At 36.6% G+C, this 22,908-nt stretch overlaps 1 protein-coding gene across 1 annotated transcript in view; it reads left to right on the top strand.

The window, feature by feature from the left end:
- mtnr1bb (melatonin receptor 1Bb) overlaps positions 1 to 22,908 on the top strand; it is a 47,643-nt gene that overhangs the window by 5,118 nt on the left and 19,617 nt on the right. The window lies entirely within an intron of this gene.

Here is a 22,908-nt window from a genome sequence, read left to right as displayed (position 1 = left end):
AGGCCATTTGGTAAACCATGTCATGTACTGTTAGCTTTTCTTTAGGTAGCCCTGCACAAAAAAGTAGATGCATAATTATTTGGCACAAGGATCTTCTGTGTTGCTGTGACTCGTTAAAGAATTGCAAAGGAGATGGCATAGAGTCAACAACTACAGGCAGAGTCCAAGAAAATAAAAACACCGGTGAGAAAACTGGGCACAGAAAGACCTTGTATCTTTATGGCAGCTCTATGTTAAGTGAAATACCAAGAAATATTTGGATAAGATGATCTGGCATATTCAGCATAATCCTGGCCCACATAACTGAATCACAATGAATGCTCAGTGATGATATGAATGTAATGACTCTTAAGTGTTAGGGATTTACATTTATGGAGCTCTGTCTGTAACTAAAAAGTGAATGAAAAAGCAACTTACCAGACTTATGAGCAGTGGCTGTTTTTGATATAGACACTGTGGCTCCCTGCTCAGGGTGACTTTACATTAGGATGTGGCACAAGGACTCAAAAAAGAAAAAAGAGAGAAAAAGGTTGTTGTAGTTTCCATTACTACCAGATTACTTAATGAAAATGTTACACTGTGATGTTATGTTGTAAGTATTACAAGAAAATATGGCCATACACTTTTGCTTTTCATGATAAATTAAAGGGATATTCCTCTCCCTCTTTCTTTTATAGGCTATCTGGAGTGATAATTAAAACCCCTTTTTGTTTAAAATATCAAACATAAACCATTTACAATGGTTAGACCTGATCTGTATGATCCTTTAAATAACACTGAACATATCTTGAAAAGCCCAACTCTTTATGTAAAACATAAAATTGGGGCTTTTTTTCCAATGGAACCAACTGAGATTGAGAAAAGCGTGAAAAACAAAAAATATAAATCAGTCAAATGTGGTATGAATTATTCTACACTGATCAGCACAGTTTTGCTTCTAAAGGCTTTTAATCTACATGGAATAAAAAGGTGCAGAAGTCTGGGCTTGTCTTGAGTACCAGACATGTAACATATAAAATGCCCTAAAGGTTTGTTAGGATGATCCCAACAACCATGTGAGAATTTTAAAGGGAGATAATAATAAAAAAAAATGCTATTTCAAATGTCCTTTGAGTGTTGTCCTTGATTTTTTTTCCAGTAGAAGAGAACAAACCCTTACCTTGAAAAAAAAAGACTAGAATAGAATATTTCTTAAGGAATGACAGAACCATTGCTATTGGGATATATGAAAGACTTGTATCACTCATGCCCAGGAGGACTAAATGTGTCATCATGAATAAAACTGGACATAGGACAAAAATAAAACAAGAAAATGATAATAAAATAAATTCTGGAAACGGATATAGCATGTAGCACAGGGGAGTATTTCTTTGAGCTACGTCAATCTGTTCCTGTAACTCTTCCTTTTTCTTTAATATGAAATATCCTCTCACATTTGAGTCCATCCAACAGTTCACAGCTCCTATAAAATGTTATATATGTACCTGCTGAACCCTGTTTGTGAGCTTTGACATGAAGTAAAGTAGCTGCACAGTTGAGTTTGAAGTATAGTCTGCAACCTCAAGCAGGAATGTCAGTGAGGAACACTTCTGCTGCTTCAACAGCATATAGAGTACCCCATCCTTATGTTTTGGGGATTTTGGATGCTCAGACAAGTTTGAACTGCCAAAAGTGCCATTGTGAATTTGGCATACAGCATATTTAGAGAGAGAAAGGGAGAGCCAGTTTCTCTGTAGCACTCTTCGTACCATTTCAGTCTCCATCTGAAGCGCTCTGTTTCAGCCAGCAAGCCTCTGGGTTATCTCTTGCTACTCTTAATTTCACCATTGCTCTGTCCCAGCTGTGCATCAGTTGGCTGTTTCTACACTGATAAAACATGACAAAGTGTTTAAATTATAAACACAGCAGAGAAAAAATGAGAGAGAGAGAGAGAGAGAGAGAGGGGGGGTGCACAAGTGCATGGCAGGATACTGCTTTAGAGAAGTAACTCATTCAAAAAGTGAAATGTGATGGTTTGAAGAGAGTTCACGTTTGGCTAAAGTTCCATTTTTCAAGTACAAGTATGTTTGATGTCTCTGAAATGTTTTGTGGTTTAACAGTTGGAAAATGCGTGTGCGCATTCCTTTGATTGACAGAGGAATTATTAAAAAACTTTGACAGCGAGACGATTTGTGTAGAGTTTATAATGGACAGCCTCGTCTTTTCAGTTTATTGGACAGTTCCTAAGTCTGTATTCCACGTCTTTAAATTTTAGGCATTCAGCCGACAGCATTAATCCAGAGCGTCTCCGTAGGAATAAGCATGGGGGATTTCTGTGTCTTGCTCAAAGACATTTTGACAGGACATACAGCTGTTGGCAGACTATATCGAGCTACCCCTCTGAATACTAACACCAGCCCTCTGCCCCTTCTTTACAGATAATTGTTACTAGATGTACGTTAACTGTCAGTCACATCAATGGGCTATTAGTGGCTGGTCCACACAGTGATTTAAAGTGAATTAGAGCTGACACATCTACACTACACACAAAGAATAAAGAAAATAAACTCTTGCTGTTGCACATTCGTGAGCGATTTGTGTAATAAATGCCAGAGAGAATTAGTTCCGGCTGACCTCCATCCACCTATGGTATAATTTTCGCAGTAGAACTTTTGACTTGACAAACTGTTCTTCCATTTGACTTTTACCTTAATAATAAATTGCTTATTCTGAGTTTGATGTTTAATTTAATGATCCAGAAATGTTTCTTCGTATCAAATACATATTTCAAAATGACAGGAAGGGAAGACGGTTCCAGCACCTTATAAAAGTGTTAATACTTTTTGAACTATTTCACATTTTGTCACATTATAACTGCAAAGTTTAATGTGTTTAACTGGGATTTTTTATGATAGACCAAAGCAAATTAATACATAAAAAAGCTGAAGAAAAGGGATGTACGGGTTTAACTAGCTTTTTCACAAAGATGTGTGACATTTGTATTCAACCCATGTGAGTCAAAATGTACTTGCTGTTACGTCGAAGCATTGACAGCTGCATGTCTCCACCACCCTTGTACAACCAGCAGTTTTTCCCATTCTTCTTTGCAAAATAGCTCAAACTCAGTCAGATTGGATGGAGACTGTCTGTGAAAATTGATTTTCAAGTCTTGCCATATATTCGTAATTGGGCTGACGCCTGGCCTTCGAATGGGACATTTTAGCACATGCATGTACTATTTAGTTGTAGCTCTTATTTTATGTTTATCTTTGTTGTCCTGCTGGAAGACGAACGTTTGTCTTAGATATCAAGTTTTTTCTGACTTCTAACAGGATTTTCTGTTAGAAGGTATTTGTTGCCTCAGAAATTTGACCCACATCCTTGTCATTCCTGAGGAAAACCATCTGCACAGCATGATTCTGCCACAAGGGCTCACTGAGTGAATGGGGTGTGTTAAAGATTCACACATTACCTTCACAGAACAGCTGTATTTATACAGAATTAACTTGCATAGAGATGTAAGTAACAGATTTCTCAAAGCAAGTAATTGCACTGGACTCAGAGTACCAGGGTAACTTTAACATTAACTATACTTTCAGCTTCTTATAACTTCCTCTCTAAGTGACTTTCTTCCTACTACTCCACAAAGGCCAGATTTGTGGCGTGCACACAGCTGTCCTGTTATGGTTGGACTCTAGTTTCTGATTAGGTGACATGTAAAGATAGATAGAGAGATGCTAAACCTTTCAAGTTTTTATTTGTAATTATTTTAATAAAGCATGCATTACACTTTGCAATTATGCACTACTTTGTGTTGGTCTATCACATACAGTCGTCCCCCCCCCCCCACAAAATAAATTAGAAGTTGTAACATGATAACATGACAAAGTGTATGAATATTTTTTGCAAGGCTAACTTAGGATTTCATCTTCCGACCTTGATAAACTTTATTTTTTCCACTTTTCAGACAGGAATAATTCATATTCTGTTATTCATTTTAAAAAATGTATAATTACCTCAGTTTCCACCATGACCCAGTAGTAGTTTCCACTAATATTTATGCTCCAGACCAAGGTTTTTTTTGCCATCGGGGTGCTCTGATGTTTGATTTTAATCCATTAAAATCAAAACAGGAGGTAGGCACCCTTAACTGTCAGATCAATCAGACTCCCTTTAATCCTGAGGAGATTTTTTCAGCTTCCTGCTGAACAGTTAACTTCTCCAAATCAGAGAGCTGAAGGTAGACTCATAACATCCAACCCAATCCAACCCTCTGTTGGAACCTTTATTTTATGTTCATATCAGGAGAGGCAAAGGAAACCAGGCACAATCAGTGCACAGTCAGATAATTTGCAGAGCAGATGAAGTGAAAACAGAGGAATACTAAGCTGTAGCTCAGAAAGAAGAAGGGGGAAAAGATTAGATGCAGAGGCTCTGTTGATAGTTTGATTTGAATTAATCCATTTACTTGATATTGAGTAATCTGGATTCACGCGTGAAAATTGTATTTGACATCCCATTATACATACAATGTGACAAATATTAGCCACTCAGTCTAGTTTCATCATGTCACTCCATGTAGACTCCATAAGGGAGCTGAGATACCACTGATCTATAATGCATGGGGGAAGAGTATCTCCGGGTTTTGGGGGGGATTTTCTGTGTGTGTTAGGCTTCGCTATATAATTCTTTTATCATCTGGCATTACTGTATTTTTTCTCTTCCTTTCTTTTTTGTCTCGGGGAGTATTTAGGCTGAAGTGAAGGTTGAACATGACTGCTGGTGATGTTTTCAGCAGCATTAAGTGCTCTGGGAGCTGACTTCTGCCTGAGCTGTGTGCCCAGGCACTGTCCTGTATCTTCTGGGTGAAGCATGACTTCTGTAATTCCCTCGAACACAGACAGCTGGGAAAAGGGAATCGGAGATGAGACCGGCTAGAATGCAGGAAGAACAACAAGGGGATGATGAAAGAGGTAAAAAGAAGAAGGAAGTATTTGGAAACAGCTAAACAGGGGATGAAATACAGAATGACAGTGCAAGATTCAGAAAAGAGGAGGGGACATGACTACTCTAAAATAGTGGGAGAATGTAGGAACTACTGCCATGTGTCATCAGAATCACCCAGTTGTTATCAGTGCTTTGGTGCTGAGATGGGAGATGATTCAGTAGCACAAGTTCACAGATGTGCCGAACACACACACACACACAGCAGCTGACAGAACCATTTCTGTTAATGTCAATAACTATGGAAATGATAGATTGACCCATTTAATCTGCAAAGCAAGTGATCAGAAATTTTATTCCCCCGTCTTTCTTATCACATCCTACAATGTCTGCCATATCTGCCCGTATCCATAATGCATACGCTGTGATAATTTGAAGTGTGTTATGTAACAGCTTCTGAAAACCTTCCGGCAGCAGTGGGTGAAGAGGTGGAAGGAAGAGAGGGATTTGCTGCAGGAGAAGGAGGAGAAAGAGAATGAAAGAAGAAGGAGGGAGGTGAAATGGAGAAGATGTTAGAAATCAAGGGCAACGTAAGAAGAGAAAATGAGACTGGAATAAGGAAGAGAGGAGGTTAGGTGTTGCAAGGATGCACACAACTGTATCCTTGCAAATGAATCCATAGACAAAACTGTCACCCAGGATGTTTGTGTTAGGGCACAGAGACAAACTGGGTGTGGGTGCGTGTGTGTGTGTGTGTGTGTGAGAGAGAGAGAGAGAGAGTGAGAGGACAGAATAATGTTTTCATTGTCTTGGTTTGTTACAATTTAGGTGAAAGTCTGGACCAATTTCTTTAAACTGTGAAACGGAATCAACTTCCGTTTCACAGTCTTGACCACAGACTCATCTCTCTGAGTGGTTGTCTCATTTTTTTCATTTATTAATACAAATTTATGACTTCAGATTGAGGTTTGAATGTTTTAGGGCAAAACAGTGTGCTTGGACTCAAATACCTCACTATATGACAACTTGCAATAAAAATCTGTCTGGCTGTCTGCACAATTTCATGTCAGTATATTAAATTGCACAGAGGAAATGCTCACAAAACTGCTCCATAAAGGCCTATCATAAAAACCAACATAGGAGACTGTTTTATAGCAGGGTTACTTTAAAAACAATATGGCAATCTGTGAATATCTCATCTCATGGGTTGCTGTTTAATCTATCATCTGAAGATGGAATGAGTATGGCACACCTGCAAACTTGCCAAGACATTATGGTTCATCTAAAATGACAGGCCATGCAAGTCAAGGAAAGTATAAATTAGTTTTTACTCCACAAAAATTGGTCATTAATAAAGATTGTATGGAGAAAAGTGAACTTTCTGGTGTACATACGAAATGAAAATTCCACGTCCATTGCAATTCATGGTGGTGAAAGCATCATGCTGTGGGGATGCTTTTATTAAGTAGGTAGGTTAAGCGGAGTCAGGTAAGTGTTGATGGGAACACTGATGAAGCTAAATGCTGTGAAAAAGTTGATTGATAGTTTGCTGAGGCTACAAAGAAGTTACAGTAAGACTGCAATTGAAGTTCACCTTTCGGCAAAACAATTACATACTGCCAGAACTATAATGGAAGGCTTATACATGCTTTGAAATGGTCTAGTCAAAGTTCAAATCTAAATCTAATTGAGGATCTGTGTCAAGGACTGAAAGATACTGTTAACATGTTTTTGACAAGATATTTGTATTTTTGCAAGGCACTGCAACTCTTGTCAGATTATTAAAACAATATAGCTCTATTTTCTAGGAACAAAAAGCTTCACAATGCTCTATCAGCAAACCAGCTGAGGCTGTGCCAGGATAAGCTACATCCTAGTGCAATGCAAGTCATTGAAACCTGTTAGTATTAAAGGGAGCATCCTTAGCCTCAAAGAAAATTAAAAATGGAACAGGTTTTATTCAACCAGCTTTCCATTTGTGGACCCTGAAGTCATGTTAAATACATTGCAGTAGCACATCTCATTAAAGTTGGCATAATCAGCCTCTTCCAAGATAAAATTAATAGAAAAATATGTTTGAAAAGAAATCTAAATAGTTCTTAGATTTATCTCGAACACCCTGAACTTAAAACTTGCTTCAAACTTATTGTTTACAATTCTTGTTCTGTCCTGTTTTAAAACTGCAGTTGAAGTTGTTCAAGGTTTCACATTCAAAATCTGAATTACAATATTTCATGCATGGATTTATTCTCCCAATTTCCACATTTTGAAAAAGTTATTTAGCCTTTTTTTTTTTTTTTTACTTCTAATCATTTTGCAGGTGAATGGGTTCAGAATATGAATGAACCCATTCAAATTTGTCCTGAAAGCATTAGTTGGTTTAGAAAATGTGCTCGCTGAGGCTCATCAAACTGCTCTCAGGGCATATTCATTGCACTAGGACACATTAGGATTACAATTAATTAGGCAGAAGGGATATTTTTGAAATGACAAAAAAATAAAATAAAGTCTGTCCTCTTCCTCTGAGGGTTACACATCCTTCAGTTCTTGTTAATCCTTTTCACAACTCATGATCGGAGCATGTTTTTGGATCCCTAGCGTAACAGGCAGCTGTACCACTTGTACAGTGCCTAAATTAGGGTCAACTAAAATTCCTACGCTTTTTTATTTTGATCAAGCACAGAATGCCCAGATAAATTAAATGCATTCAAATGCGATGGTCAGTCAGTTTGAAGTAATTCAGCAAGTGTGTGAGGAGATGTAGGCAATATTAATCTGAATTTTTATTTTCTCTGTATTCACAGTTAAAATGATGAGTTAAGACAGCTTTCTGATTTAATCATCTGCTTTGCTTTTTGGTTCAGCATGCACTTCAAAGGTCAATCTCCCAGCACTGACCAGACTTAATTTTTTATTGCTGTCCTCAGTGGAGATGCCAGTAAGCTCAAGTATCCAAATATTTTGAACCTAACCTACATTTTTTTCTTTTTTAAAAAGTCATAGTTTACGATACAAAAGAGTTTGTGCATAGCACTGCTGTTAATTTGCAGCACACTTCCTAGCAAGATATTAAACTACAACAGATATCTGGGACAACAGAATGAGGGGAATCAATGGCAGTTTTGATGCGAAAGGAATAGAGGAGAAAATCAGCTCTCTTGCGGTGCATCATAAATGTTGGGGTTTGGATGCCGGGGGCGGGGGTGGGGGTGTGGTGTGAGGTAAGGTTTTTGCTTGCCTGGGGCAAAACATCCATGGAGTGCATTTTGAATTTGAACTGCCCTGACTTGAGTTCATCTCCCTGCTCTATCAAAAGCTTTGCAAAAGGTGATGGCATGCTCAAAAACGTGCGTCTCCCTCTCATCCTGTGATGAGCAGAAACAGTTCTTTGTATGTTATTTGTTGTGGAAGATGTTCAATAGATTTCATCTGGCTTTGAGAGGGAGCTTGAGCTGGATTAAAAGCTTTGCAAAAGAAGAACAGTTGGCAGCAATATCTCTGTTATCCTAGCATCTGAAAATCTGACCAATAATTGATTTTTTACTTGCCTCATCAAATACTTAATAAGTAAAGAGAAACCTTTTCACTTGAGGTCAAGCATATAAACATATAAATAGAAAACATACCTAATGTAATTTGTCGTCATTTAGAAAATCAGTACAACCCTGTTTTTCGAAATAAACATTTACATGTTTATTCATTTTTTATATATCTGGGAACAGGTGGAAAATTGACTTAGATTTACTCAGTAAACACCAAACCCAAAATATCCAGTTTTACTCATTTTGGTGAAAATATCTTCTGAGTCGGATAAATTCACTTTCCTTGAATGCTGTGTTTTCTTTACATCAAACATGTCTTCAGTTCTGGCCTAGAAAAATTTTTGATTTTAGACAAATCTGTCCAAAGAACCTTGTTCCAGAAGAGTGCTGAGGTTTCTTCCTTTCACCCCTCCCATGAAAACTAAATATACTTGAACTTAGTCAGATGGTCAGGCCTGGACATGTGGCCAGATTGCTTTAAATATCCTCCACTAGAAGATTATTTTCTATGCGGAGGAATGATCGGATGTCTTTTTTATACAACTTCAAATCCCTTACCAGACTAATGAGCCGCTACAATCCTCTTTCTGAAGGTCTCAAGCAGCCCTCTCGAACTCCCAATTCATAAATCAGGAGCACAGCAAGCCAAGTAATTATGATCTCATTGTTGCTGGCTGAGATCAGCAACAGTGATCTCAGCCATTGAGATTTTTAGTCAGAATAAATGTGGATATGTCCTGAATTCTATGAAGCAATACTAGTGCTAACATTTACAGTAAATATCCATTAGAAAATAATTTGAGATTTTATGGGGTGTCCTTTTTTCATACGACTTTTTGTTTTCGGGATCTTAATGCTTTGTGGGGTGTGATTTCTATCATTTTTGTAAAGTCTGATCACAATTTTCCCATTATGAAACTCACAGAGGAATTGTTTGGGACTGTATTATGTGGGTAACATTGTTAGAGCTCATTATTGAATCGATATTTATGTCTTTTTCCACCAACTAATACAAAAATCTACCAAAATGCTTGTTAAAAATTTTTAAATGGAGAAGGCCTTTGTTGTCTTCTGAAGGTTTTCATGTATATTGGGCTAATTAGGTGTGGCAGAGGCATCCGCTCCATTCGCCTATGTCTTTGTGTCCTTGGGCAAGACACTTCACCCACCTTGCCTGCTGGTGGTGGTCAGAAGGGCCAGTGGTGCGATATAGCAGCCTTGCTTCTGTCTGACTGCCCCAGGGCATCTGTGGTTACACAGCGTGCCATCATCAGTGTGTGTGTGAACGGGTTCATGAATGGAAATTGTCTTTCCTTTTCCAGAAAAGGGCTATACAAGTCTGATGTTATTTCCTTTCATTATTGTAACACATGGATGTGGTTTGATCAAAACCATTCCATTGTATCTCTGGTTGAATGTTTAGAAAAGCAGTCCTACTGCAAGGTGACTCTCTACTCCTGTCTCAAATCTTGTGTGACCTCTAACAGGTTTTCTTCCAGGATTGGCTGGAATTTCTAATTTGTGGAGTGAATGACTTACAGTTGCCCCTTCAGTAGATTCTGCCACATCACATGTGGATTTAAATGATTTAAAATGTTTTGCCTTTTTATTTTTCATTTACTTATGTTTACTTAATCTTTTGTTCTAAAATTAATTTACCATATGTTACGTTAAATTTTGTTGTTTTTGGTTGGGATATATAAGCAAATTTGACACTTACATAAGGGTCTCAGTTCTTCTGCAATAAAAAAGGCTTCTTGGTAAAAGCCAAAAGCCTTGCACTGAAAGAAAAAGAAACTAGATGAATATGTGTCAGTGCTCACACACCTCTGCCTTTCCCATCCTTTTCACATGTCAGATCCTCTTATCTTAAAACCTAACCTGCCCTCGAGCATTTTAGGTTTTCATCATAAGTTGCCACTGTGATAGATCCCGCCAAAGCGGGAAGCTACTAAAAGATCCAGAACTGAACGTGAAGTAACATACAAGCCCCTGAAAAACAAGGGATTGATCTGGAAGAAAAACAAGAACACAAAGATGAAACTGAGCAACAAAGCTACTAATCATGACAAAAGTAAACATACATCTAATTGTTACTGGAACATGTCACATGGAAGTCCAAACTGGCCTAATGCAAAGCGATAATTTGTAAGTTAAGTGTTTGTGGTTTAAATAATATGAACCTCCAAGCAAAGGTGAGAAAATCTTAATTTCTTTCCTTGAAACATCCCCCTCCAACTCAGCAGACTGCTGTTCTGTTTGAAAACACATCAATTACAACAACCAGGAAACTGCTCCCACCAGTCACACACTTTCCTATATGTAGCTCTGCTACATGTTTCCAAGACAGGAAGTTTAATTAAAGAACACAGAAAAACTAATTTGTACTTGGAAATTGAAATACTATGGAATGTATCAATAGTCCTAAGTATTTTGTTGAGTGTTAATTCATGTTGACGCAATCTTAGGGTGAAACTGAAAAAAAGGCATCAGTAGAATGATACATCTGTAAATGTGTCTTTTGTTCATTGAATTTTTAAGTTATCAATATGGAAATGCAAAAAGAAAAAAAATGCAATTTTTTACATACTTATCTAGACTCATTAAAATCTTAAATATTTCTTTGTTTTATATTGTCTTATTCATTTGTCTTGTGGTGTAGCCACCACTTTTTCATTTCACTTTGTTGGTATTGTTTTTATTTCTTTCTATGCATTGTTTCACTGTAGGGATGTTTTCTAGTGCAGTGTTTTTTTCAGACGTAGCATTTTGAATGTAGGCCCGGCAGTTCAATTTTAATCTCATCTTACCACAGCAACTATATCCATATGTTGGCTGTATCATCTACACGGCTTATGACAAACTTTAGACAGTATTTTTATATATATATATAAAAAATCTCCTCTAACAGTGGCTTTGTTCTTACTGCTCTTTCATAAAGGCCAGATTTTTGGAGTTCACAACTACTAGTCCCCTCTGGGCTGTAGACCGTGACAGCTCCTTCAGTTGCCATGGATCTCCCGGCTGATTCCAACGAAATACGCTGAAGATTGTAGTCGAAGTTTGACAAAAGGTGAAAAATACCAAGGCACTGTCAGTAACAAGGGATTCAAGGATAATATTAAAATTTAAAACTGCAGTTGGTCCGTTTAATGTTCAAATAGAGAATGTATGATAATATGAGTAAGAACATAAAAGTCAATTTGAATATTTTATTTCTGTAATCTGATGAGATTTTGGAGAGAAGGATACTTGTATCGTTTGGACATTCTTCCACAGTTTTATACCAAAGACACTCATTATCACTTTGCAGGTGACAGTTATTAGAAATAGGAGCTTCTCTTAAAATGTAAGCCAGTTTTCATTGTGAAATATTATTAGATCTCTTGCTAAAAATTCTCTTACCCATCGGGTTTCTTATATGTGCTCAGAGGTTTCTGTGAATGGTAAATATCCTTTGCAACATCTAAATCGATTTTAAAATACTGATTTCTTGTTTTTGTGAAACTTTTGACTTTTGATTTCCTGTACTGACATTAGTAGATTATGAGAGCTATAATTTTACAGAAATCAAAGTACTTTTTTTCTAGCCTCCTAATATGTTTAAATTAAATAAACGACAAATAATGTAAATCATTTCGTCTTTCAATGCTCATTTCCAAAAGCAAAATGAGATTAGAATTGAAAAACATCCAGTGCTGTTACATATCCCACAAGTCTTTTTGGATGAGTACCTTGTGTAGGCTGCCAATCCAGAGCTGTGTTCCACTCCTTTGATCATAACGATGAATGCACACACAGTGCCATTTTACCGATTAGTTGTAGAATGCGTTGATAAAATGTTTTACAAATTATATTCCTTCACCTAACAATTCTAATAAATAATGTGCGCTATTACCTGTGCTGAATTTGCAAAGTCCAAACTTTTTTTTTTTTATCTGTTATTTAGTGTATGAACATGCCTAGGGCATTATACTGCATTATAATACAAAGAATGTCAGGAATAAGACTTGAATTCTCACAGTCAAAGTTCCCTTCTATTTTTTTTTCTTTTTTTACTTATACAACACTGTCACACACATGCAAAGGTACACAGCAAAAGCATGATAGATTCCATAGGTGTAATAGATCATTATTTGACTGGAGGGCAGCATGTTTACCTCAAAGGGGAATTGACTTAAACTGCTATAGATTGGGATTTATGACTTAACAGTTTTCACATTATATTTCCTAGCTTTGCAGTACAGACACAAACTCTCTTTCGTACGGTTCTATTCATCATTTTTGACGAAGTGCTCAGCTGCTACACTTTCTACATTTCAGTGATGCATGTAGATATAATGTGAAAATATTACCCTATCTTCGTATATATCATGACAAACAAAAGAGTTGAATGGAACTTTGCAGATAAGTTCAGACTCACCCCCTAAAGCAGAGTAGTTATTCATCCATTTTCCAAGCTCACTTTGTCCTGTTTGGGGTCAGAGTGGGCTGCTTCCCATCTGAGCTCCCATTTGGGAGTGAGCCAGGGTCCATTCTTGCAATGTCAACAGTCCATCACAGGGCCAGTACAGAGACACACCAGGCAAACGACCATGCACGCTTACCCCTTCAATCAAATAGAATAGCCAATTAACCCAACACAGACATTACTTCCTTCTTGCTATGTAATTAGAAAAAGCAGCACAACTAAATTTTAACCCAGCAATGTTCTCACAGTGGGTTAAACATTTTAATCAGTACACTTGTATCTTTGACAGCAGCTTTAAACACAAAACAGAAAGTTTTGCATCCATTACCCTTCATTTCCATTTCTGTTTTTTTTATAATGCCCTTTTGTTTCTACTTTTAAGTTCAAGCCCGAAATAAAAAAAATGTCATTCATTGCCCTAAAGTGTAATGTCTTTGCTTCCTTCTTTGTTCACACCATTATATTTGAACAAAGAAGGAAATATGTGGACATAATTAGCAGACTACTATAGCACTGATTTAGTAATAGGAAAAAATGCTTATCAAAAAGATTACACACTGATTAAACATCCATATGAGTTGCTACACAATGATTGAGGAGAACACTTGAAGAAAATGTAAATCTGTCATATTTTCCAGCTTGTTTCCATGCATTAGTCAAACCAGTGACATGTTTGTAATGTCCACAGTCACAGTTAGCCCAGGGCATAACTGCACAAATGATTGCTTGTGGTTTCACAGCAACAACATGGCAACACAGAGCATAAAAAGGACAAAGAGAATTTGTTTTTCACCTATTTTGCCAGAAACGTTCTTGAAATGCAAATCTGTTTTATTTTAACATCATGTTTTTTTCCACTATCTCTTGTTCTTTTCTCTCTAGTCATGGAAGACATTGTAATCTCACATGAATAAATTTGCAATTACAATTTCCAGATTCATGTTTCACAGAGGAGTACTAAACCTCAACTTATAACACAGAGACATTTACCGTCAGATACTGGACCACTATTGACATTTTAAGGCCATTTCAGGTCTGCCAGTCATTGTCCCTACTTGATCAAATTTAGCATATACAAAGCTGTCCAAAGTAAGGTTTGTTTAGCTCATTTAATCAAACAACTTTTCAACCACCAATGACTTTGTGTGATTATTTTTTCCTTTTCCCTTTTCAATTACAAGTAAGATAAAGAGCATCATTTTCTTTTCTCCTTTTTCTACTAATTTTGTTTAGTAAAAAAAATAAATAAAAAGACATTTACCCTGAGATATCACTGAGGGTAAACGTTCACTATGTAGGACGACTTTTGGTAGAGAATGTATGAATGGACATTACACGACTGGTTTTATAGTTTTTAAAGTAATTTTGTTTTAATGCACATTCTACACGTGGAGTCAGGACTGGGTAGAGGGTACATAACTTTAGCCATGATGTCACTCTTATTTTGTTGTTTTCCAAAGCAAGGCCTAACATATGGAAATTAAATTCCCATGCTCTATGAGTGACCCCAATAGGTCAGCCAATTATGCACAGTTATTCAGAATGTAGTTCAAGCATTCACTATCAGGAGGTGTGTGAATATTCATCATTAAATACAGAAAGAACAATTTCATAGTGTTTGGGGGTTTTTTTTAGATGATGTCATGTCATTGTACCTGAGCTTTTGTTGCAATATGTGAGTAGCAGTTGTGTAAATGCTGTAGCAGTGGTGCCCATGTGAGAACTGGAGCACATATGTTGTGTAATTCTTCTACATGTTCAAAAAAATCTGGAATCTTGTTTAACTGTTGATTAAATTAGGTATGCTTATATAGCATTACATAGAATGCAGATATGCAATAATGTGTGACAGGGGCAATACTACCAGTAGGTCAGAGCAGTTTGATTTGTCAAATGATGGAGAAGTTGAAGTATCTTAGCATAGAGCTGGAGTCGAATGAGCAGAAGGACAGAGGAAAACAAGATTTTGAACACTATGATATTATAATATGATAATTGTACAAACGTGATAATATATTGCACAATCATGATAGTATATTGTTCAAATATGATAATAAATTGTATGAACACAATACTTACATTTTAGAAACGTGACCATGTTATTGCACAGATATGCTATTATATTGTACAAACATAATATTTATAACATGATAATATATTGCATAAACATGATTAATAGATTTCATTAACAGGATTAATATATATAATATAAAGGTGATGATTATTTTGCATAAGCATGACAATTTTAGCTAACAAAGATCTCATCCACATTGTGCAGCAGAACCATTATCTTTCCAGTTTTAGACCAAGCATGAAGTAAAATATGACTAACTCATGTAAATTAGCCACTCTACTAGCCTTCATTATGCATGCACTTTAAGCACACTACCACCACCATCTGGATGACTTTATTACATTTATACAAGATAATTATCACGTTTGTACAATCTAATTATTATGTTATAATGTGATAGAGTTCAAAACCTATTTTCTTCCTCGACAGCAGTACGCTTCTGCAGATTGAGGCCTCATCTGCAGCAATGTAAAATCTGTTCCAGTCTGTTGTCATAAAGAAATAAAAGCTTTCAGTTCAGGTACATATCTACGTTCCAATCCTCACCTATGCTTGAGGATCTGGATCACGACCAAAAGAATAAAATTTTGGTTGCAAGCAGCTGATAGGAGCTTCCTTCGTAAGGTAGCGGCACACGGCTTTGTGATATGTTGATGCAATCCACCAACCAGGGGAAGCTTGGCATAGAGTCTATAAAATCAGTTGAGGTGGTTTTGGCATCTAATGCGAAGTCTCAATTTGGAGGTTTTTCAGATGCCTTCTGCATCCTACATTGGGAAAGGCATGTCTGGATTTCCTTCCTGGACTGCTCTCTCTGAGTCCCAAATGACTGAATGAACAAATGAATGAATGAATGAAGTATAATTTGGCCTTTGTATGTTTCACAGGCCTGCAATAGAGTAACTTTTAAGAAGGTGGGCACAAGCTTTTAGTTCATGTTAAATTAGGGACAAGCGAGTCTGATAAATCCAGTCTGTGTGGATCTTTAACAGAGTTTTTACAGAACAGTCAAATGCAGATGGAGGATTCTTTTTGAATTCCCACATTAACATTACATAGGATGTACCATTAAATACCCTTTAATCATTAACTACACCGTAAAGCCAGCTGCTTATCTCACCTATGTGCTGAACTCCAAAAACCCGCTTACATTTTTCATGATATCTTCACGCAGAGCTCCGTCATTGAGGTAAGAGCAGTTTGGAGATGTTACGGGAGGCTTCAACCTCCCATCTGACCTCTGCAAATCAGTGTGCATGGCTGGTGAGCTGGATGAACTTGAACAAATCAGTCGCCAAGTCTTTGAAACTTCTGATATTTCTTCAGTGTTTCCCAGATCAATGAAACATTTTAACTTCAATAAAGCCTTTTAAAGTGTTGGGTTTTCTCAGATGTGTTCTGATCTTGCAAACAGATCTCTCGCCTGTGTTAGTTTCATTATCACTTTCCATCTCTCTGATCATGTTCAATTTAGGTTAAAGATTATGCCCTTGGCAGCACGTCCTACCAACAATCTCTTTTCCAACTATAATAATTGATTTTTCTTTTGCAAACCTTTCCTACTCTTTGCATAAAACAAAAAATACACTTTCAGCCACAGTCATAATGAACACAATCTTGGTAAAAAAAAATTAAACCTAAATGACAGACTTAATAAAATAACTGCATTTGAGATGTTTTACATTTTTTAGCACTGGAGAAAAACCTGTTGAAAAAACAAATCATTTGATTGTCTATCATTCTTGAATAGTCTTTTATTTCTACTCTGATTTATTATCTGATACATGTTTTTCTCCTAGGTTTATTGATGATTCTTCCTGGCATGTATTGCCTTTGTACTTCCAGTTCTATTATGTAAGATTCTGTTTGTGAGCTGGCCACTGTCTTATTGAGCCAATTTTCTATAATTTATGCCACCTTTGACAAATTATGAGGAACTCATTAGCTTTAAACGATTTTGGAAGATTTTTATATGGATCCTGTCTGGATAGCTGCCTTGACATATCGGTTTTTCATAACACCTTCCAAAAGTCATTCAATACAAAGTGTAGCACACAGTAGTCCTAAAGAGGTAATTCTGTTTTCTTACCTATGAATAGTTCACATTATGGAGCAAGCTACTGTGACTTGCAATACATTTTGTCAGGATTTTAATGTAATTGACCAACAAATGTGTGGTGTCCATTTCTATTCAGGCCCATTGTCTCTACTAGCTCTGCACATCCAGAAAATGTTCTGCCCATTCTTCTTTAAATAGGTCATCTGTTAATATATTAGCCTGGAGTTTGTCCCTGTCATGCTAACACATTGATTAACTTTTATCTAAACAATGCCATTGTGAAGCTGTAATTTTAACTTCCCATCAACTGTCATCAGCTTTTCTGTCCACACACCATGATGTGGCCACCACCATGTTTCATAATTTAGACCGTGTTAGCTTTGTTTGGCTTACCGGCCAAATGTTTCATTTTGGCTGCTATGATTCATGTGTGTTAGTCTTTTGGTTTATCACCTTCGATATGTATTTTTATTATTTTGAGCTGTTGACTTTTATGAATGATATTTCTTAGTTTTTTTGTGTGTGTGTTTTAATTATTAGTTCTTTCTTATGTTCTACTACTCTTGCATTTGTTTTTATTTTATTCCTTATTTTACAGCACTTTTTAAGGTGATTGATTAATATAATTGATTGATTTTCATTATGTATCATGTTTTAGTTTTTCTGCTTCATGTCTCACTCTAAGCCCCTCTGTGTTTATTTCAGTTTATATAATTTTTACTTGTCTCCTCTTTGCACATTATCTCCAATCTGCTCTACATTCCTCTAATTACTCACACTTTGTTCTCATGTCATTTATTTACCTTTCCAGCAGTTACCTGTACCTCTCTGTTTCAGTACCTCTTTGCCAGATTCTCCATTTCCAGTGCCTGTAATCCTCCATGTTTTCCTGCGCTCCTGTTGCTCCTGTTTCTAATCTGTTTATTCTTCAGTTCTTCTGAAAAATGTAATAAGCAGGCAGATGCTTATTTACTAATTAGGTGACTTCTTGGGGCAATTGATTGCACTGGATTTTAGTTCAGCGTTCTGAATAAAGGGGTTTGAATGCAAATGAATGCTATACTTTTGAGAATTTTAAATAAAAAAACAAACAAAACGTATTTCCTGGTTATAAAAATGCACTTCTTATACAATACATTGAAGTTTATGGTTGTAATGTGACACACTGTAAAAATTTAAGGAATATTACGCACCGTTAAAAACATAAAAGATAAAAGTTAATTGTATGTCTATGTTATGATGACACAGTTCAAATGACTTACTCAGAGGTTCTGACTGAAAGAGAAGCATTTCGATGATTTGCTTTTATTTCCTATATGATTGTATACAACTTTATTTAAGAAGTAAACATGGGAAGACTGATATGTTTGTGAAATTTGGGTTCTCTGCTTCTAATAACACACAAAATAAGATTTAAAAGCAAACTTAATTATATGGATCTCCATATTGGATGCACAGTCTGCATGGCAGAACACAGCCATGACGCAGAAAAACACTTCACAAGACAGATCCTGAGGGTTTTGGCTCTCTGTGTACAGAATAAAACCACCGGCTGTAAATCCTTGACTCACCTCTTCACCTGACAAGCTTTTTATCATTCCACCACAGTGGATCATAACTCCACTGAGGTTTTCCATATGCCGACTTTCTCAGGCAGAGCAAGGCTCGTCTTAGCCAAACTCCGACAAATCCCAAAGTACGTGCTTATGCGAGAAACAGCCACATGCACTGACAAGCCTCTAATTATGCAGTAGCCAGACAGGATGCGGACGGCCAATCCCTCATCATTGTGACATCAGATGGTGGAGCAATTCAGCCAAACTGCTGTGACAAAAAGAAATTTTGATTTATTAAAGGTACAGATGAGCCGGAGTCATAAACTGAGGGATTTTACTTCACATTCAGAATTTTTCTCTGATCTTAGTCCAACTCTACTTGCCCTCATGTATATGGTAATTGAGCTACATTTTCCAGTCATCACGACACACAAACATCTGTCACCTCAATGCTTTACAAATATGTTTTACACCATACCTACCAGCAATGTTGTTTTTTTAAATGTAGTTTTGCCCTTATGTTCCTTGTATATGTTCTAAAATGAAATGTGTTTGCCTATCACTCAGTGCACCTAATTATGTAAATTGCAGGAGCCACCTAAAACTGCACTAACATTTGGTTCACTTCACATTAAATGTTTACATCTACACTCCTATGTATCACAGCTGTTTTCTAAGTGACAACTTGATGTAGATTGGATGCATATTGTTAATAATAAGTGAGCCAAGCTCTTAAGCTCAGAAATAAGATAATTTTTTTCATGGAACTGCTACTTAGTGTAGAATGCAGTGAATTATCTCAGAATACTGCAGTCTAATGCCAAGAAGGTGTCGTTTCCCCATCACACACATAATATGTTGAATAATTTATTGTATGTGCAGTTATGTGGTAGATGCACTATATGCACACATCTGAGTAAATTAACCCATCTGCTCATATGCCCACACAGATGCACAGCATTCCTTGATCTGGCACAGCTCATAAACTGGTACTTAGCTGAAAGTAGGATCAGAAAGACAAAACATAAATTGCAAGCAGCACATGGGGATGCTCACACAAAAGAGATAAAGGTTAGCGTCTGCATGACAGCTTAGCTGAGGCATGTCACAAGAACCCATAAATGTGCAAATAGCGTTATACAAATTAAGCAGAATATCACTGAAAAGTTATTTTATCCAGCATTTCAGTTTAAAATGTAAAACTCATATGCAATAATAAACTATTTCACACATACTGGTGAAATCCAGGCATTTTATTTTTTTGCTACTTTTGATGGAAATGCTCTCAATACTTGGTTTGTCTTTAGTTTGGATGAATTACTGCATCAGTGCCACATGACTTGTGCTTAAGGACGCACAGATTAATTTAACAAGAGCCTTCAGCTTCTCTGCATTGTTGATTCTGGTGTCTTCAATCTTGGCAATGATTTTTGGATTCCGCATGGGGTTTATTTCAGGACAGTTTGCTGTAAAGCACAATGATAGTGTTGTCTTTAAAGTAGACATTGCCAAATCATGTGAAGAATTAAATCAGAATCTGCATGAAGATCATCTGTAGAGGAAAGCATGAAGTGCCTGACAAAGAAAAACTGTGGACCAACAGAATCAGATGACATGGCTCCAAAAGTCATTGACTGTAAAAACATCCAACTGGACATCAGGTAATGTTCTCATCACTATTCTTCCAGGTTCTAGAGGTTAGATTTTCAAATAAAATTTACTTTGAGTTGAAAATAGGAGTTTGGACAATTGAGTGACTCTGCAGACATTTTTCTCCTTAGCCATTGTAAGACACCTTTGGTGTTGTTGAGGAGAGGATTAACTCATGGAATGCAGCAGCTGTAACATATTTCCTGAATATGCCTGTGTGGTGGCATATGGTGTTTAAGTCTTTGGAAGTTTTCATCCGCATCATAGTGATTTAATAATTAACATTAACGGTAAAAAATAAACATGTGAAATTTATTCTTCTGTGTGTAATTAACTTTTTCTTAAACTTTTTTAACATCTTGATCTGAAATGAAATAAGTACTTTTTTATTATTCCAATTTACTGAGTTGTAGCTGTATTAAAGAAAATAGGTTAAATAAAGGAAACTATGTTTAGATTTTTAGTAGGTTCTTGTTCTATAAGTGTTGGAACTACTGTATCTTACCACAAACACATATTACTTTATATTACTATAAAGTAATATGATAACATTGTTGTTATTTCTGGTTTGCTGTTTTTCCTTCAAGAATATGAGAGCTACATACATTGGGTGCTTTCAGTGCACTTCTTTCTGTCTATATGCCTGACTGACCATGATTTAAGTTGCTCCCTCATTATGGAGGTGATTTTCTCAGCAGAGAAAACTGGTTCAAATTTTTGCCTGAAACATAGGTTGCGTTGCGAGGCAGTAAATTGCCTTTCAGCTAATCAGCATGCAGCAAGCGTTAGGTTTTCACAGCAGTGTGTTTTGTAACCTTTTAAGGTGTGCAAGAGCAGTAGTACAATGATATAAATGCACATCAAGGTGTTATTTTCTGAGGGTAAAAACTACATTAAAAACAATTCTCACAATAGAAGCAGCAATGATAGGAAGGTTTGCTCTACTTTAGTCCTGTGCAGTGGGATTTCTGGTGTACGGATCGGGGCGTGTGTGTGTCTGTGTTTACATAAGTTATAGGGAATTATTTATTCTCCCACAGTAAAAACGTGTACTTATTTCATCATCTTGCATTACTGGCATTGCATTTTAACACCTTTGCTGTCCGTAGTAAAAAATATGCAACTTATATTTGAGACGTCATATTGACAATTACACATTTGCACACCAAGTTTGTAACCATACGTTATGAAGAGAAGTGTCTGTGGCAATAAAAAAGACCTGAAGGAGGCAGCTAAAAGCAGAGCTTCTGTAGAAAGGTTCAAAGCAGCAGTCGACCAGCAGCTCCTACACACTCTCCTCCAGTGAATCTATCTGACTCAGTAGAACTTCCAGTAACATAACAGCGGTTGAAGAACACTTGGTGACCTCCCAGGGCCACCCAGAGTTCTGCAGAAATGTAATACAGGTGACAGACCCCACCTAAAGTTACCAGAGGTTCTTATTCCTAACATTGCTTTCTGACTTTTAAGTTAAAGATAAGAAGACAGAGGTGTCCATATTTTTGACTCCCTTTGTAAAATGCCTTGAAATAAACTCCTCTTTTACTACAGTATCAGAGTAAATCATTTCTTACACAGAAATAAACAAATAAACCTGAGTTTTTATTCATAATTTACACATGAAACTGATTTTTACCAAATCAAATTTTCCATAATTATTGAGACCCATGAGAATTTTTAAAACATAAAAAAAATGGTTCATCTGAACTTTTAATTACTAATCCATGATTTTTTATAGAGGTATAAATACAACTATTGATTAAAGAATTTAATCTGCTGTGATTAATCACGATTAATTAGCTTGTAATATAAAAATGCACACAGTTGTGGTTCTTACAGAACTGATTCCCTGGGCAAGCCCCTTCTTTTGCCACATGCCAAGTAATTAAAATGCAAGCAATTATCATATATGTTTTGTAGCAGAAAGCAGGGAATGTAGTCTCCCATTACGCAACAGCAACTGAGGGAAACTTATTCCACTACTCATGCATACAAGAAGTAGCAAACTTGTTCAGGGGAAAACTGACAGAAAGGTATATTTTATTTTCTAGCTCTGGGGTGCCCCTTCCATTTCTCATGCTGCCCTGGCCCATATCTAACATTGCCAGTGTATGCATGTTTTCAAAAAAAAAAATGTTTAAGAGCATGTTTGATTGTCTCAAACCAAACATGTCTGAAGATTCTCAGTTTTCCAGGTTTTTATATTCAGGAAGCTTCAAGTCATTTTGTTTTAAGCATTATTTTAGAAATGTCCCTCTCCATTCATTTTCTGTGGAACTGGAGTGATGAGGTGACAGTTGCTTGTCCATCCGAGCGACCATTGTAATTTGTGCATGTGAATTTTTGAGCTCCTACACGTAGATATACACACGCAGTAACACAAGAAAGTTGAACATTTTTCAACTTTTGTTGCTGGCCTACTGTCGCAAAATTGTCATCTTTCGTTGTCATTCATCACTACCCATGTGTCAAGCCTATAATGCACTGCTGTGAACTAGGTAACTCTTCATGGGAGACAGGTTTTCAGGTCAAGATAGGTAGTTTGATAAATCTGCCTTTTGTAATATTGACACGTTTTACATGCGGGAATGCCTTAACGTTGACAGCCCTAAAAAAAAAAAAAAGAAAAACAT

The sequence above is a fragment of the Xiphophorus hellerii genome, chromosome 11 (genome assembly GCF_003331165.1).
Source record: "Xiphophorus hellerii strain 12219 chromosome 11, Xiphophorus_hellerii-4.1, whole genome shotgun sequence".
In the NCBI taxonomy this organism is placed as follows: domain Eukaryota; kingdom Metazoa; phylum Chordata; class Actinopteri; order Cyprinodontiformes; family Poeciliidae; genus Xiphophorus; species Xiphophorus hellerii.
The sequence above is the reverse complement of the archived record's forward strand: the minus strand, read 5'-3'. Positions and strand labels throughout refer to the sequence as shown.